Source organism: Rattus rattus, chromosome 11, assembly GCF_011064425.1.
Source record: "Rattus rattus isolate New Zealand chromosome 11, Rrattus_CSIRO_v1, whole genome shotgun sequence".
Lineage (NCBI taxonomy): Eukaryota > Metazoa > Chordata > Mammalia > Rodentia > Muridae > Rattus > Rattus rattus.
In genome coordinates this window covers 8281445-8296986 of record NC_046164.1, presented here as the reverse complement: position 1 = coordinate 8296986, position 15542 = coordinate 8281445, and the positions used below count along the sequence as shown (strand labels likewise).

Below are 15542 nucleotides of genomic sequence, written 5' to 3'. Positions count from 1 at the left end.
TGCATGTCTGTGCACCATGTGGGTTCCTGGTGACCACACTAGGACACCTAAGACCAGAGCCACCATATGAGTGCTAGGAAGAGGCAAAATCACTTTCAGAGATGTGTCCAGAAGCAGAAGCATCAGCGCTTAGCTCAGATGGCCAGATCTAGCTAGAAACACTGGCGTAATAAACAGTAATTCCATTATTGCTTCTCCTTTAGTTTCCAGGCCTTCTGTATGGTGGTGATAGTGGGGTATATGTGGTGTATGGGACATACACACATAAGCGTGTGCAAATAGAGGCCAGGTGGTATCAACATCAGATGTATGTATGATGGTGTGTGAGTATGTACACACATGAGTGCATGCTTATAGAAGACAGGCTGAGTCGATATAAGATGTATGTATGTAAGTATGTATGTATATATGTATGTATGTATGTATGTATGTATGTATTATGGTGTGAGTACACACATGAGTGTGTGCGTATAGAGGCCAGGCAGAGTCATTATCAGATGTCTTCAATCATTCCCCACCTTATTCCTTGACGCAGGTTCTCTTATTGAACGTGGAGCTTACTTTGTGGCTTAAACTGGCTAATGAGCCCCAGGCATCCTCTGTCTCCCTCCTGGTTAGTAGGGTTATAAGCATGCATCACTATGGCTTTTACATGGATGCCTGGGATCAAATTCAGGTCTTCATGATTCTGTGACAAGCCCTTTATTGACATAACCATCCCCTCAGCCCCTCTCCCAGCCTTCTTATTTGAGTTGTTACCTAGAATATGAAAAACCTTTTAAGTGCTGGGTGCCTCTCCAACACTACAGAAATCTCTCTCACCTTTGACCTTGGGCATTCATGAAATCACACTGGGCTGGGAATCAGTCCCAGCTGGTAATTATTGGAAGTTTATATAATTTTGGGCTTTGTTCCTGTCAAACAAAAAACCAGGGATGAGTTTGCACCTGGCTCAATAGTCTTCCTCTTCTGCTCTCCTTGACACAAACTGGCTTTCTTTTCAAGGTCTTCTCCATCCTTTTTATCTCTGCTTCTTCACTTTAAAAAAGCATGTGCTTCGCAAAGAGGACAAAAAACCATTATATGCATAAACAAATAATTCCAGAGTATATTATGAATACGTGTACATGAAACAGAACAGGCACATCTACAGATGGAAACGAGTCTAGTGGTGCTTAGAGTGGGGGCCATGGGAGTTTCATTTGAATTATTGAAAATGTTTTAAGCTGTCTATGATTGTAGCTAAATATCTGTGAATTTCCTAAAAGCAACTAATGTATTTCAAAGGGGTGAATTACACTTGTGAATTACATCTCGACAGGACTGCTAAATACCACATGAGCACAAGACATGTATACATGTTATCAAGAGCTTAGCAATGGACTGGATTCTAGTTCCTGAGCAGGCATTGGTTTAAATTAGTTGTCACATTTGAAAACTAGAGAGAGCTTATATAAAAGGCCAAAATCTCTGGTATAAACATCTACACATTTCGGCCTGTGGATATATGCCTGGCAACTAGTTGCTTGAGAGCCTTTGATATGGGATCTGAGTCCTTGCAGGCAGCTCAACTTGCTGATGTGTTTTGGTCATCATATTATTTCTTCCATGGAGTTAATGTCTTCTGCAATTGATCCCTACTAACTCAACGGCTATTTGTTGAGTGGTGCTGGCACCACCCACTCCCTCCCTTTCCTGCCCATTACCCTGCAGGAACTTTTCCCACTGTCTTCCCTTTCATCCTGCAAGTCTTTTCTGTCATTATTACTGTAAAGTTTTTCACTCCACTACATCATCTTCTGTTGCTTCTGCTAGTTTTCCGAGCTGTTTCATTTCTCCTGTCCATTTTAGCCCACAAACCTGCCAAGGGTGATCTACATTCACTGCCATTTCTTTGCCTCCCACTCAGTGAGCTGGTTCCAATTTTGGCTTCTCTTACCCTACTGAAAGCTTCTGCTATAGTTTGCTAACAGAGGTAAGAAATCTGGCTTAATGCACTTCTCCCAAGTCTCACTTTCTTCAACGCCTTGTCATTTTTCTGCCTAGGAAATATAGAAAAACTGAAAAGGAAAAGTCTTGGTGTGCTCACCTACATTAGCCATGTTGAAAGCATATGGAATGTGAGTTTCCCTTTCCTCACGCATAACTTTCTTGACATTTTATAGATCTCCCTCTGGGAGTAAATGCCCAACCACTGTGCACTGGATCTGACTGTTCTTTCAACAATCAATAAAACCAGGCTGTGTGATGAAAACCTCTGTCCTCAAGGAATTTACAGTCAGGTGAAATACCAGAAGGGTGTAGAATTGCCAGCATGATATAATTCATATAGATTCATTACAGATGATATAATTCAAATAGGATATAACGAAGAAATCATGTTTCTCGGAGACCACACACAAAGGGAGATGAGCTGCACAGGTGGGTGGGGAGGGTAGAGGAGACACAGCTTGAAGTTAGTTGAGCACAGGTGAGTTTGACTAATCCTTTACTTTCTCATCCCAAAGAGTAGAGGGATGAGGAGGGGAGAGGGAGGAGAGATCTAGATAGTGGGAAAACACCCCAAGTAGTATATGAAAATGGACCAATGAAGTGCGGAAGTAGAGAATAACGAGGCTAATAGATAAGTTAGAGCCTCCTTGGTCATAGAAGAGTTGCATTATCCTGAGCGCATAGCATGATGTCCAATGTATCAAGCAACAGAGCCGTGATCACTACCACACCGCTAAGAGCTGCAAAGCTGCTGCTGCTGCCACCTGTAAGGAATCTAGAACACAGAGATCCAGAGGAAAGGCAAGGGCTTCAGAAAGCACACTGTTCGTGCAGGATAGGGGAGATCTATTGGCAGAGTCTACAAGTGTTTAGACAGTAAAGTCAATAAAAAAAAAATGTGGGTTCTATGTGTACCATCAAACCAGTCTTCCAAACTCCTGTAGGAAGTAATTTCGTCTGGGTCAAGGCCAAAGGCACTACTGGCTGAAGTGTTATAAGTATTGCAGTGTTTAAAGTAAGGAGCAAAGACTTAAAACGTTTCCTTCTGGGTAAATTCAGTAATTTGACAGTGATAGATACTCTTCCAGGCCAAACGTCGGAGAAGAACCAGAGTCAGACAGAGGAAGGTGGTGTTAAGAGATCTGGCTCAGGTTTTGAGCTGGATTAACAAACGTGGCTCTTCTGGCTTGGTTTAGGTCCAAAATTCAGGCTCTGGGAATTTATCAGCAATCAATACAGACATCGCATGCAGCTGAGTGCTGTTAGGAAATTCTTAGGAGTGCCTTTCCATTCACTAGATCCTACCATAACTCCCTCCTTGTCCTTCATTTGTGCCAGCCTCATGGTTGATGAGGCATTGCCCACAATGACAGAGAAGAAGAGGGGCAATGGGGCAGAAGGGGGAGTGTTCCCTACCCTCAGCTGGGCTGCTTCTCCTGTGCTGCCTTTGAACTCTGGTGAGGCCCTACATGTGCTGTGCATCTGCTGTACCTTTTAGTACTTAGCTCTCTCTCTCTCTCATTCAATCCCAGAGCCAGTGACAGAGAGAAAGGGGCTGCAGTGCTTTGTGCTTCCTTCGCCAGATGAGACAGCCTCACTGCCTGAGCCCTCCAACTGGGGGAGGATTTGCTGGGTGCTCACCCATTGCAGCTGTCTTTAAGCATCCTGAGAGTCACCTGCCAGCTAGGATAGCCCAGAAAGTAACTGCCCATCCCCCACGGAGCCTCCAGAGGTGAAATTTGTTATTATTTCCTTTGGTATGAATTACTTTGTATTTTATTGCTATTACCTAGGGGTTTGGTGAGTTGGTCTATAGAACACTGAGGCCACCCTCTCCTTCTGAATCCTACTCTCACCTCCTAACCTATGATTAAGTGAGTAACACCTGCAGGTACACCTAGGGAAAACGGGCCAAGGGTATCAGAGAGCTTTCTGCTTTACATACAAAAGTGGAACTCAAAGACCATTTTCTTTTTTTTTTTTTTTTTTTTTTTTTTTTTTTATTAACTTGAGTACTTCTTATGTACATTTCGAGTGTTATTCCTTTTCCCGGTTTCTGGGCAAACATCCCCCTCCCCTCTCCCCTTCCTTATGGGTGTTCCCCTCCCCATCCTCCCCCCCTTGCCGCCCTCCCCCCCACAGTCTAGTTCACTGGGGGTTCAGTCTTAGCAGGACCCAGGGCTTCCCCTTCCACTGGTGCTCTTACTAGGATATTCATTGCTACCTATGAGGTCAGAGTCCAGGGTCAGTCCATGTATAGTCTTTAGGTAGTGGCTTAGTCCCTGGAAGCTCTGGTTGCTTGGCATTGTTGTACATATGGGGTCTCAAGCCCCTTCAAGCTCTTCCAGTTCTTTCTCTGATTCCTTCAACGGGGTCCCGTTCTCAGTTCAGTGGTTTGCTGCTGGCATTCGCCTCTGTATTTGCTGTATTCTGGCTGTGTCTCTCAGGATCGATCTACATCCGGCTCCTGTCGGTCTGCACTTCTTTGCTTCATCCATCTTGTCTAATTGGGTGGCTGTATATGTATGGGCCACATGTGGGGCAGGCTCTGAATGGGTGTTCCTTCAGTCTCTGTTTTAATCTTTGCCTCTCTTCCCTGCCAAGGGTATTCTTGTTCCCCTTTTAAGAAGGAGTGAAGCATTCACAGTTTGATCATCCGTCTTGAGTTTCATTTGTTGTAGGCATCTAGGGTAATTCAAGCATTTGGCCTAATAGCCACTTATCAATGAGTGCATACCATGTGTGTTTTTCTGTGATTGGGTTACCTCACTCAGGATGATATTTTCCAGTTCCAACCATTTGCCTACTAATTTCATAAAGTCGTTGTTTTTGATAGCTGAGTAATATTCAATTGTGTACATGTACAACATTTTCTGTATCCATTCCTTTGTTGAAGGGCATCTGGGTTCTTTCCAGCTTCTGGCTATTATAAATAAGGCTGCGATGAACATAGTGGAGCATGTGTCTTTTTTATATGTTGGGGCATCTTTTGGGTATATGCCCAAGAGAGGTATAGCTGGATCCTCAGGCAGTTCAATGTCCAATTTTCTGAGGAACCTCCAGACTGATTTCCAGAATGGTTGTACCAGTCTGCAACCCCACCAACAATGGAGGAGTGTTCCTCTTTCTCCTTTGATCCTCGCCAGCATTTGCTGTCACCTGAGTTTTTGATCTTAGCCATTCTCACTGGTGTGAGGTGAAATCTCAGGGTTGTTTTGATTTGCATTTCCCTGATGACTAAAAAGATGTTGAACATTTCTTTAGGTGTTTCTCAGCCATTCGACATTCCTCAGCTGTGAATTCTTTGTTTAGCTCTGAACCCCATTTTTTAATAGGGTTATTTGTCTCCCTGCGGTCTAACTTTTTGAGTTCTTTGTATATTTTGGATATAAGGCCTCTATCTGTTGTAGGATTGGTAAAGATCTTTTCCCAATCTGTTGGTTGCCGTTTTGTCCTAACCACAGTGTCCTTTGCCTTACAGAAGCTTTGTAGTTTTATGAGATCCCATTTGTCGATTCTTGATCTTAGAGCATAAGCCATTGGTGTTTTGTTCAGGAAATTTTTCCAGTGCCTATGTGTTCCAGATGCTTCCCTAGTTTTTATTCTATTAGTTTGAGTGTGTCTGGTTTGATGTGGAGGTCCTTGATCCACTTGGACTTAAGCTTTGTACAGGGTGATAAGCATGGATCGATCTGCATTCTTCTACATGTTGACCTCCAGTTGAACCAGCACCATTTGCTGAAAATGCTATCTTTTTCCATTGGATGGTTTTGGCTCCTTTGACAAAAATCAAGTGACCATAGGTGTGTGGGTTCATTTCTGGGTCTTCAATTCTATTCCATTGGTCTATCTGTCTGTCTCTGTACCAATACCATGCAGTTTTTATCACTATTGCTCTGTAATACTGATTGAGTTCTGGGATAGCGATTCCCCTGAAGTCCTTTTTTATTGTTGAGGATAGTTTTAGCTATCCTGGGTTTTTTGTTATTCAGATGAATTTGCAAATTGTTCTGTCTAACTCTTTGAAGAATTGATTGGTATTTTGATGGGGATTGCATTGAATCTGTAGATCGCTTTTGGTAAAATGGCCATTTTTACTATATTAATCCTGCCAATCCATGAGCATGGGAGATCTTTCCATCTTCTGAGGTCTTCTTCAATTTCTTTCTTCAGAGTCTTGAAGTTCTTGTTGTACAAATCTTTTACTTGCTTGGTTAAAGTCACACGGAGGTACTTTATATTATTTGGGTCTATTATGAAGGGTGTCGTTTCCCTAATTTCTTTCTCGGCTTGTTTCTCTTTTGTGTAGACGAAGGCTACTGATTTATTTGAGTTAATTTTATACCCAGCCACTTTGCTGAAGTTGTTTATCAGCTTTAGTAGTTCTCTGGTGGAACTTTTGGGATCACTTAAATATACTATCATATCATCTGCAAATAGTGATATTTTGACTTCTTCTTTTCCGATCTGTATCCCCTTGACCTCCTTTTGTTGTCTGATTGCTCTGGCTAGAACTTCAAGAACTATATTGAATAAGTAGGGAGAGAGTGGGCAGCCTTGTCTAGTCCCTGATTTTAGTGGGATTGCTTCAAGTTTCTCTCCATTTAGTTTAATGTTAGCCACTGGTTTGCTGTATATGGCTTTTACTATGTTTAGGTATGGGCCTTGGATTCCTATTCTTTCCAGGACTTTTATCATGAAGGGGTGTTGAATTTTGTCAAATGCTTTCTCAGCATCTAATGAAATGATCATGTGGTTTTGTTCTTTCAGTTTGTTTATATAATGGATCACATTGATGGTTTTCCGTATATTAAACCATCCCTGCATGCCTGGGATGAAGCCTACTTGATCATGGTGGATGATTGTTTTGATGTGCTCTTGGATTCGGTTTGCCAGAATTTTATTGAGTATTTTTGCGTCGATATTCATAAGGGAAATTGGTCTGAAGTTCTCTTTTTTTGTTTGGTCTTTGTGTGGTTTAGGTATAAGAGTAATTGTGGCTTCATAGAAGGAGTTCTGTAGTGCTCCATCTGTTTCAATTTTGTGGAATAGTTTGGATAATATTGGTATGAGGTCTTCTATGAAGGTCTGATAGAATTCTGCACTAAACCCGTCTGGACCTGGGCTCTTTTGGTTGGGGAGACCTTTAATGACTGCTTCTATTTCCTTAGGAGTTATGGGGTTGTTTAACTGGTTTATCTGTTCCTGATTTAACTTCGTACCTGGTATCTGTCTAGGAAATTGTCCATTTCCTGCAGATTTTCAAGTTTTGTTGAATATAGGCTTTTATAGTAAGATCTGATGATTTTTGAATTTCCTCTGAATCTGTAGTTATGTCTCCCTTTTCATTTCTGATTTTGTTAATTTGGACACTCTCTGTGTCCTCTCATTAGTCCGCTAAGGGTTTATCTATCTTGTTGATTTTCTCAAAGAACCAACTTTTGGTTCTGTTGATTCTTTCTATGGTCCTTTTGTTTCTACTTGGTTGATTTCAGCTCTGAGTTTGATTATTTCCTGCCTTCTACTCCTCCTGGGTGTATTTGCTTCTTTTTGTTCTAGAGCTTTTTAGGTGTGCTGTCAAGCTGCTGACATATGCTCTTTCCTGTTTCTTTCTGCAGGCACTCAGCGCTATGAGTTTTCCTCTTAGCACAGCTTTCATCGTGTCCCATAAGTTTGGGTATGTTGTACCTTCATTTTCATTAAATTCTAAAAAGTTTTTAATTTCTTTCTTTATTTCTTCCTTGACCAGGTTATTATTGAGTAGAGCATTGTTCAATTTCCACGTATATGTGGGCATTCTTCCCTTATTGTTATTGAAGACCAGCTTTAGGCCGTGGTGGTCTGATAGCACGCATGGGATTATTTCTATCTTTCTGTACCTGTTGAGGCCCGTTTTTTGACCAATTATATGGTCAATTTTGGAGAAAGTACCATGAGGAGCTGAGAAGAAGGTATATCCTTTTGCATTAGGGTAGAACGTTCTATAAATATCCGTTAAGTCCATTTGGCTCATGACTTCTCTTAGTCTGTCTACGTCTCTGTTTAATTTCTGTTTCCATGATCTGTCCATTGATGAGAGTGGGGTGTTGAAGTCTCCTACTATTATTGTGTGAGGTGCAATGTGTGTTTTGAGCTTCAGTAAGGTTTCTTTTACGTATGTAGGTGCCCTTGTATTTGGGGCATAGATATTTAGGATTGAGAGTTCATCTTGGTGGATTTTTCCTTTGATAAATATAAAGTGTCCTTCCTTATCTTTTTTGATGACTTTTAGTTGAAAATTGACTTTATTTGATATTAGAATGGCTACTCCAGCTTGCTTCTTCCGACCATTTGCTTGGAAAGTTGTTTTCAGCCTTTCACTCTGAGGTAGTGTCTGTCTTTGTCTCTGAGGTGTGTTTCCTGTAGGCAGCAGAATGCAGGGTCCTCGCTATGTATCCAGTTTGTTAATCTATGTCTTTTTATTGGGGAGTTGAGGCCATTGATGTTGAGAGATATTAAGGAATAGTGATTATTGCTTCCTGTTATATTCATATTTGGATGTGTTATGTTTGTGTGCTTTTCTTCTCTTTGTTTTGTTGCCAAGACGATTAGTTTCTTGCCTCTTCTTGGGTATAGCTTGCCTCCTTATGTTGGGCTTTACCATTTATTATCCTTTGTAGTGCTGGATTTGTAGAAAGATATTGTGTAAATTTGGTTTTGTCATGGAATATCTTGGTTTCTCCATCTATGTTAAAAATATGGAACGCTTCACGAATTTGCGTGTCATCCTTGCGCAGGGGCCATGCTAATCTTCTCTGTATCGTTCCAATTTTAGTATATGTGCTGCCGAAGCGAGCACTCAAAGACCGTTTTCATGATGGAGGTTCTCCCTTGACTTGGGATACTGCATTCAGGTTTAAGGCCAAAGCTCAGAGCAGTAACAGTGTCACAAGGCTCATGGTAGCCTTAAATATTTTTTATATTATTACATAAAATATTATTTATTATGTTAATTATAATTTGTTACAGTTTATATATTTATATTACATATAATATATTGATTATAATATTTTACATTTATATATTATGTAAAATTGTTGTAATATATTGTATAATAAATAAATATCATATAATAACATAAATATTATTTATATTAATATACTATACTAAATATATTTCTATTAAAAAGCTTCAGTTGTGGCACAGTAGTAAAGTGCTTGTTTATAATGTGTAAGGTTCTGGGATTCTAGTCCCCAACACCACAATATGCAAACACTTTCTCAAAACAACTGCCCACCCAGGGTTGGACCCCTCTGGTGGATTTACCTCTGTAACTTCTCTCACATCACACTTCTGTTTATAGCACTTTGACTTACTCGCCATCCTGCCAACAATCTCTATACACAGCAGACAGCTGGGGAAAGTGATGTGAGTTCACTAAACAGCTAACCTAAAGAGGGCCATGCCAGGAAAGTCTGTAATGACATGATGTCAACAGACAAAGGATGGGAGACTCATACACTTTCCTTGCTGGCTGTATGAAACGGAAATTATTCCATAGTGTGGCAAAAAAGAGACCTTCCAAGTTGTTTCAAAGCCTTCTTGGCTTCTACATCATCTACAGAAAATACATTTCAGGTATGACTTCCAGGGGCTGGGGAATCTGTTGGGAGAGAGGAAGAACTTTATTCCTGGCTCAGAATATCCATTGTCAACTGCCTGGGCAGGTTAACAGGAAGGAACCACCTGAGAAGGACTGGAGGGTTCAGCAGAAACTCCTGTCCTACAATGCCAAGCAACCAGAGCTTCCAGGGACTAAGCCACTACCTAAAGACTATACATGGACTGACCCTGGACTCTGACCTCATAGGTAGCAATGAATAGCCTAGTAAGAGCACCAGTGGAAGGGGAAGCCCTGGGTCCTGCTAAGACTGAACCCCCAGTGAACTAGACAGTTGGGGGGAGGGCGGCAATAGGGGGAGGGTGGGGAGGGGAACACCCATAAGGAAGGGGAGGGGGGAGGGGGATGTTTGCCCGGAAACCGGGAAAGGGAATAACACTCGAAATGTATATAAGAAATATTCAAGTTAATAAAAAAAAGAAACTCCTGTCCTTTAGATCCATGGTGCAAAACAAGTTGGGAGTTCAGATCTTTCTTTTCCTCCCCGTCTCTTCCTCCCCTCCCCTCCTCTTCTCTATGAGAAAGGGTAAGGAGATATACCAGCAATTCAAACCTGTTGATTCAGTGACTCCAGTCCTAAAGCTGCTTTTAAGGCAAGTGTAATTTAGAATGTCTGGAATGAGTTGTCACTGTGGTTCCCAGGGATGGAACTCGGGTCACCAGGCTTGTGTGGCAAGCACTTCTACCTGCTGAGCCATCTTGCGAACCCCAAGGCACTACACTTGTGTAGTAGACAATCATCTTCAGTGAAAGGACGATTTTTCTTTAGCCTGAGATGCCGACGATGCTGTTCTTAACAACATTGTGAGGATTCACCCCATTCTGAGCTCTTCTATTCTACTGTTTACCTTCTAGAAGGCCAGCTGCTGTGAACGTAGAGTAACAAAAGAGCAACATCTGCCAGCGATTGTGCATTCTCCACATTTGCAAGATGCCTGAAACTGGCTCGGGCAAGGGCTGTGAGCCATTGGTCTCTTACCAGAAGTGTCTGTCAACGACGGTGCAGAGGGTACCTGGAAGAGAATGGGAGACAAGAGATTCGAAGAAGGACGCCAAGACAAGAGTCTGATCAAGGCGACAATTTTATTTTTTCCCAAGGCTGAATTTATACTGTAACAGGGGTAACAGAGAGAGGGGGAAAGTGGGAAACATTTACACAGGCCAAGGAGACAGTATTCAAGTGGTCAGCTGATGTCAACAGGATGTCAGAAAGGTCACAGGTTTGTCATATCTATTATCAGGATGTTGGTCATCACATTGGGCATCTTGACGTCAGATGTATTTCTCAGCAAGGTCACAACTTTATCATATCATTATTCATCCTGACCACCAGATTTGTATTAGTCTTCTGCAGTTGGCTAGGGATTTTCCATGAACCCAATCATACTTAACTAACCATAATAATAACATCAATAATGGAGGGTTTCAAGGGCATCGCTCCCAACAAGTGTCAGAGCACACCCTCGGGACAGGGCTCTGGCACTGAGAAACGGTGGCTTGGACGGCCTGCTAGGGAGGCATATTTTCTAGACTTTGATTCAACCACTGTTTGTTCGACTGGAAGTAGAATGCTGAAGGGGCCTTCTGAAGCTTGGTGGACCATTTTGCTGACTAGGGAACTTTCATAGTGAAGAAGAAACTCTGCAGAGCGATTTCAAATTGGATGAAAAAAAAAAAAGGAGGCATAGTGAGACACCATAACTCCTCCAACACACACTGTAGGCTCCACCACACAGGCAGACCTGACACGTGGGAGGTGAGGAACTCCATCCTCTTGAGCAGCAAGATGAGGCCTCTTTTTCTTGGTCATCCCCAGCACTGAAGACCCCAGTGCTGGGTTTTCCTGCCTGACTCTCTAAAAGCACACCAGTAGGTCTGGTATCTTACTTGTCATACAAGTCAAAACAAGGAAAGGATGCTAAGTTGGAACATCCCTCTCTGCTAATAAAGATCCCTAGTTTCACTTCTCCCCATCACCGTTCATTTTTAGTCAGTCAGCAGAGAAGCCAAGGGGTAGCAGGAACTCCTAATGAGTGTGTGCTCTGTCAGGGTGTGAGGAAGACAAAGCACAAACAAGGCTTACATGCTGCCCGCAGAGCCTCGCTGAGGAACGGTATGAAGATAAAGAGCTTCCGTCCTCTCCATAGAAACAGAGCTTGTTACACCTGTAGCTAAAAAGAAGGCAAGACCTGATCTTCTCAACTGGATCCCTCACAAAGGATGATCACTGAAGGGACCCTAGCCAGCCTGAACATGACAAACTTGGCACTGGCAGTCCTTGCCTTTCCCCCATTCCCTCTGCCTGGCAAAAAACAAAAATCAAAAACCATTAGATTACATTTCTAATGCTAGCCTCCAAGCTCTTTCCCCTTATTTGTCCCCTTTCTCCTCCTGAGGCAGACCACCAAGGTCCAGCTATCAAAGTACTAAAGCCCAGCAATCAAAAGCCCCCTTTGGCTCACCTAATTAACATGCCCAATTAAAATTCAGGAAATCATCCTAACAAGGGCCCCCCCCTTTTTTTCCTACAGGCTTCGTCTGCTCTTCTCTATCCAGAGGCAGCCTTTTGTCCCCCCACCACCATGTTCTTTTCTCCATTCCCCCTCATCCTCTATCTCCTGTCTTAAGCTCCTCCCTTTGTCCCTCTGGGACAAATAAATCTCCTTTGTGCTGAGAGCTTGGTCTTGGGTGTCTTGGGCCAATTTTAAGTTCTATAAACCACCATTTGTTATATTTCATTAAACTCTGTGTGACAAATGCTGCTTCAAATAGCTCGTTTCCTTTCAAGATTAGAAAACCAAGGGCCAAGGGAACAAGTTGATAGGATGGGTAGGAAGCAGAAGCAGAAGCAGAGCTCCAACTTACCTGGCTTTCTCAGTCTCCGATGTTCCGTCATAACTGACCAGATGCAAGGACAATGTAGAAGCTATTGTCCATGCAGGGTAGCTCCAGGAATGGCACCAGTGTGTGGACCAGCTTCCCATGGGAACCTCTTCTGCTCCCATTGGCTCCCTCTGACCTGTACTTGTCTCAAGGACTCTTGTGCTCAACTACTTCATTTTTCTTCGTTTTCTTGAAGGCCTTGGAGACTGTGTTCTTTTGAATGATTTTCTTTTCTTTCTTCAATTTACCAAGGTTTAAAAAAGAAATATCTCTTTCACTAAATATTGTGGCACCCACAAGGGACTTTCTCCTCTATAACTTTAATGTTTTAATAAAAAGTTCTAGTGGATAATCAAATGTTGTAGAGTTGGGAAAATATTTGATTCTACTATTTCTCACCACCATGTCTACACACGAAAGTATAAAAGAACCTACTATTAAGAATAATGGCTCATAATAACAAGGAGAAAATCAGACTAATCCTGGCCTCCAGAGATTGACGTGCCACACCTTCTACTCATCCAGAATGCTGCCAATCACTCTGGAAGTAAAGGAAACTTCCTGCCACCACACTCCAGTTGACTAAGTACAGCTGGATGCATTACTAATGATGCTAGACCCAGTAGAAAGAGCACTCCGGAAGGGTTTGTGTTTTATATTTAAGCCCAGGATGTCCTTGAACTCCAGGTTATCATACCTCAGCTTCACAAATGCCGACATTACAGGAGTACACCACCTCCTCCAGCCCAGAGGGGTTTATTTTGAAATCTATAGCCTTGTCCTAGGCGTCAGTATGTACACACATCACCATAGAGGTTTATTTGCTAAATTGACTACCAGATGGTCCTCTGGCCTTTAAGAAGCTCTCTCTAGTTTTTGACATAAACCTGGCCTCCTCTGCATTCTATCAATGCATTCTCACGGAGTCTCTTCCTCACATACAATTTCTCTGCTTTAATTCCTTAGACTCTGACTCTCCAACCCTAGTCTTCCAGCTGTTAGTCTGGGGTTTGACCATCCCCAAATGACTTGTGAATTAAAAATTTGTTCTCTAGAATAGCACTGAAGAGAAATGATGAAGCCCTTCAGTGTTGGGTTCTTCTGAGAGACCTTTGAGTCACTGACGGCATGTCCAGGCATCCCCCTCTCCTGTCCTCTCTTTCCTTCCTTGCTCCCTTACTTGTCATAAAGTGAGTGGGTTACCTCTGCCACATGTCCCCACCATGAGCTACTACTTCATCACAGGCTCAAAGCAGTGGGACCAATCACATGTAGACTGGAACCTCCAACCTGAACCAAACTAACTTTTCTTCTTTGTGAGTATCCCAGACATTTGCTACAGTAATGGCAAACTGACTGATGCCCATCCCTTTCCAAACATCAACAATCCCAGCACTTCCAACCCCATCCCTGCTCACTGTCATGAGAATGACTATGAGAAGTTACACAGGTAAATCTAAGCCAGGGAGACTACATCAGAAAGTTCCCTTTTACAACTACCAGAAATGAAAATTGGGCTTCATGGTCAATACAATTTCCTCTGAGACACTTCTATTTCCAGCCTGTCTAAGGTTTCTATTTTAGGTTTCTGTGGCTGGAAAAGCTACAAACTGTCATAGAGCACATATAGACATTGTAATTTACACAGGTGCATGTGAAGGTTGTGCTTCTGTTGGTAGGTGGGGTGGAAGAAATTAGCCAAAATTATGTCAAAATCCACCTCCTCGACCTCAAGTCTGAACACTAAACACTTGATATGGAGCTTGTCTTGGGGTTTAAATCTCGGTTCATGTCCAGAGAGAACACACCAAACCAACATGGTTCCACGTGGAGAGGTTTAATGAGAGAAGAAGTGGAGAAGAGGGGAGAAGTAAATGCCGGCCGTGAGCACGTGAAGGGAAAGGGGGGATGGGGAGAAAAGAGACAAAGAGAAGAGGGCAAGAGAAGAGCAGAGAGCAACAGCTAGAGCCAAGCAGTTCCTTATAGTGTCAGGCACAGCCGGCTGTTGCCAGGCAACTGTGGGGCGGAGCCTACCTAGAGGTTGCCAAGTAGCTGTGGTGGTGGAGCTTAGACAGAATACCAACAGCTTGTTTTTGGAAGTGTCTGGAAAGAACTGACGGTTTCACTGGAGTCCTAAAGAAACTTTGAACAACGTTCATGCTTGCATATGGCTCAGGCTACTTGATGCTCCTTCCTCCTCCCACCGGCTCAGCAGGTGTATGAATAGCTACATCACTCCTCCTTTCAGTCTCCCAAACACCTACGTATCATCTCCCGTGTGCCAAAAGGGCATGGCCTATGTAAGTGCTCTATTAATACTGGCTATGACTGACGTGAATAGAAGAAACTTTCATTGTTATCGCAGCCTCTCAGGGTTTACAGGGAGTTCCAAGATAATCACAAAGCTTTGTGTTCAGTAGCTCCAGAAGTGGGTAAGATTTATTTTAATTTGTAAGAGAATAACATCCTAAATTTAAGTATAGATTATTAGCCGCCTACTATACACGTCAGAAATGTCATTTTGGAGAATGTCTCTTCTGTATTTGGAATCCGATAGGAGGAAAACTCAGCCTGAGTTGAAGCAGTTTTGTTTGTTTGGGGTTGGGGGAGGAGGGGTGTTTTTGTCTGATAGAATAGCGTATGAGCCAAGGTCAAAAGTGCTCTTTGAAGTTGACATCTCACTTCAAAGAAGTGAATGGTGTGGGAAATTAACAGAGGCAATTTATGGGAAGATTAAACTCCAATGAATTCAGTCTTTGAAATAATTAGTGTGTGTGTGTGTGTGTGTATGTGTGTGTGTGTGTGTGTGTGTGTGTGTGTGTGTGTGTGTGTGTGTGTGTTCACATGTGTGGGCATGCATCCATATGAATACCAGAGGTTGACTTCATGTTTCTTCCACAATCACTGCTCTTTGAGACAGGGTCTCTCATTAAATCTGGAGGTCATCAGTTCACACTAGCCGACCAACAAGCCCCAAAGATTCTTGTGGTTTTGCCTCCACAGTGCT

At 42.6% G+C, this 15542-nt stretch overlaps 1 non-coding gene across 1 annotated transcript; it reads right to left on the bottom strand.

The window, feature by feature from the left end:
- Positions 1-8723: 8723 nt before the first annotated feature.
- Positions 8724-8830, bottom strand: LOC116913036. Its single transcript, XR_004389573.1, has one exon. It is a non-coding gene; the product is annotated as a U6 spliceosomal RNA (small nuclear RNA).
- Positions 8831-15542: the final 6712 nt, after the last annotated feature.